Source organism: Epinephelus moara, chromosome 17 (genome assembly GCF_006386435.1).
Source record: "Epinephelus moara isolate mb chromosome 17, YSFRI_EMoa_1.0, whole genome shotgun sequence".
In the NCBI taxonomy this organism is placed as follows: Eukaryota; Metazoa; Chordata; class Actinopteri; order Perciformes; family Serranidae; genus Epinephelus; species Epinephelus moara.
In genome coordinates, this window is record NC_065522.1 from 30,821,742 (window position 1) to 30,824,220 (window position 2,479).

At 43.2% G+C, this 2,479-nt stretch overlaps 2 protein-coding genes and 1 pseudogene across 5 annotated transcripts in view; all 3 read left to right on the top strand.

The window, feature by feature from the left end:
- Window positions 1–2,479, top strand: part of LOC126404276 (gastrula zinc finger protein XlCGF57.1-like) — a 236,338-nt gene that overhangs the window by 134,348 nt on the left and 99,511 nt on the right. The window lies entirely within an intron of this gene.
- Window positions 1–2,479, top strand: part of LOC126404292 (oocyte zinc finger protein XlCOF6-like) — an 89,066-nt pseudogene that overhangs the window by 26,160 nt on the left and 60,427 nt on the right.
- Window positions 1–2,479, top strand: part of LOC126404306 (gastrula zinc finger protein XlCGF57.1-like) — a 28,736-nt gene that overhangs the window by 13,763 nt on the left and 12,494 nt on the right. The gene's annotated exons all lie outside the window — the stretch shown is intronic.

Consider the following 2,479-nt stretch of genomic DNA (forward strand, 5'->3'; position numbering starts at 1 on the left):
GTTAGCCTAGATACAGTCGTAGCGTCAGACCTGTAAAAACGTAATTGAACGGGTATCCTTTCAAGTGCAAAGTTAGTCAACTAAACAAGCTTTTTCTCCACAAAGACTGCCTCATATCGTTAGGATAAATGTCAGAGAACATACAGAAAACGTCATGTACACGTGTTGTCTTACCTTACCGGTGTGATGCCATGTTTGTTGTTTACCATTTAGCTAAGGCTGCAACCGGTCCCATTCCTTGCAACAGAGGCATTCCTCTTCTGTGGGCATTGGGGTACAGCATTCACAGGTAACGTTACACCACCAATCTCCAGAGCTAAAGCCTTCCAGCAGCCATTCCTCCTCTGTCGTCCTCTAACGTTACCTGTTGTGCCTCTCTCTCCTCCTCCATTCTTCAATTTCATGAAGCTCTTCGTCAGTGTATTCTGGCTCAAATAAATCAGAGCGGCCATCAAACTCTGCAAAATCAAATTCCTCCTCCACAAAATCGAAGTCTGGCAAAAAGTCAGCCATTATTCTATAAATCTTTCAAAAAATAAATGAATGAACCTTTCAGGCTACTGTCCGGTTCTGCCTTGCAGCTACTGCGGCTTGTTCTCGCGAGATTTCGGGCAGTGTATGAGATCGCTGCTTGTTCTTGCGATACTTCGGCCGCGCTTTGGGAAGCAGAGGTAAACGGTAAACACACATAAGGTAAGACAACAACTCTGAAGACCACCTAAATGTGGAATGTTAGTATAGAGGGTTTCCACATCGAGAGGCGATGGCCGCCCTTATTTATTTGAGCCAAAATACACTGATGAAGAGCTTCTTGAAATTGAAGAATGGAGGAGGAGAGAGAGAGAGGCGCAACAGGTAACGTTAGAGGACGACAGAGGAGGAATGGCTGCTGGAAGGATTTAGCTCTGGAGATTGGTGGTGTAACGTTACCTGTGAATGCTGTACCCCAATGCCCACAGAAGAGGAATACCTCTGTTGCAAGGAATGGGACTGGTTGCAGCTAAATGGTAAACAACAAACATGACACCACACCGGTAAGGTAAGACAACACGTTTACATGTTGTTTTCTATATGTTCTCTGACATTTATCCTAACGATATGAGGCAGTCTTTGTGGAGAAAAAGCTTGTTTAGTGGACTAACTTTGCACTTGAAAGGTTGCCCGTTCACTTACGTTTTTACAGGTCTGACGCTACGGCTGTATCTAGGCTAATGGCTAACATGCTAACGATTATTTCTACGTCACTAGTGACTTGAAACAAATTTAGGACGATAGGAGACAGGTTGAAATGAACCGAAATTTTGCTTTAAAGGGGAACTAATGTTTTTTTTAACCTGGGCCCTATTTTCCGATCTACTTTTGTCTAAATGAGTGATAGGATGTTCAATATTTTCTCCAGTATGAAGCTAGGGCTGACCTGCCTGCAGCCCATGAGCGTGTGCTGTATTAAATAATAGGGCACTCAGACAGTATCAAACAACGTCAAAATACGTCCACTAAAAGTGCATTTTTTTCACACGGATTGTTAGTATAATTATCCGACAACATAACGGAAAGGAGAAATGAACGTCTGTGTTTACCTTGAGCTGGATTCGGACATGTTCCTCTGCCTGTTGCTGCTCCCTCTCTCTGCTCGTCCAGTCTTCAATTTCAATGAGCTCTGCGTCCGTGTTCGTCTGTGTCCTATGTGTTCAAATAAATACGGGCGGTCATCAAATTCAAATGGCTCAGCCAGATCCAGTTGGTCAAAATCGGTAAAAATTCGGACATGTTTGTTGTGGCAAGTCAAAACACTCACTCAGAGAGTGAAAGGCTGGCTCTGAAATCTCACGTCTCGCGAGACTCTTCTTCGTTTGGTGTTTTACGGCAGTTGGTCTCGCGAGATTTGAGTTGTTGCAGAAGTTACCGCTGAAGTGAGCTTACAAATGCGAGGAGTTACTCTGTTTGGAGTAGTCATGGCTGAATTTGTACCCGATTTTGACCAACTGGATCCCCCTCTTTCTTTTCTTTTTCAACTTTTTCAGCTCTTGTTACGTTTTGCTATTTTCTTGATATTTGCCGAGGGGCTCATTGCCTTGTAAGGACGTTTTCGAAAGAAACCGAACCAATTCGCTCGGGTTTCAAAGGTTCATACGCTTATGAAAGGCGTCTGGATGCAGCACAAGGAAGCTGATGTCTCTCCAGGTTTCAAAGGGTTAAATCCGGAATAACCACTTGTACTTTATGTTATTTTTGTATCTGTTTAGCAGTTAGCTCAACGTAATACTGTCATCTATATTCAGCTGTCAGGATGTGGCTTTTTTTTATTGTTAATGCATTTCTTACTGTTTTTCTTTTTTATTTGAATGCCACTAATGGAAAAGGGCAGGGTGGCCAGGCAACCACGCCATCATCCCCTTACACTAACCTTCCAGTGTAATCAATCTACCCTTTATTTAGGCTAGTTGTTAAAAATGTTGAGGCAGAGGGTGCTGTCTGT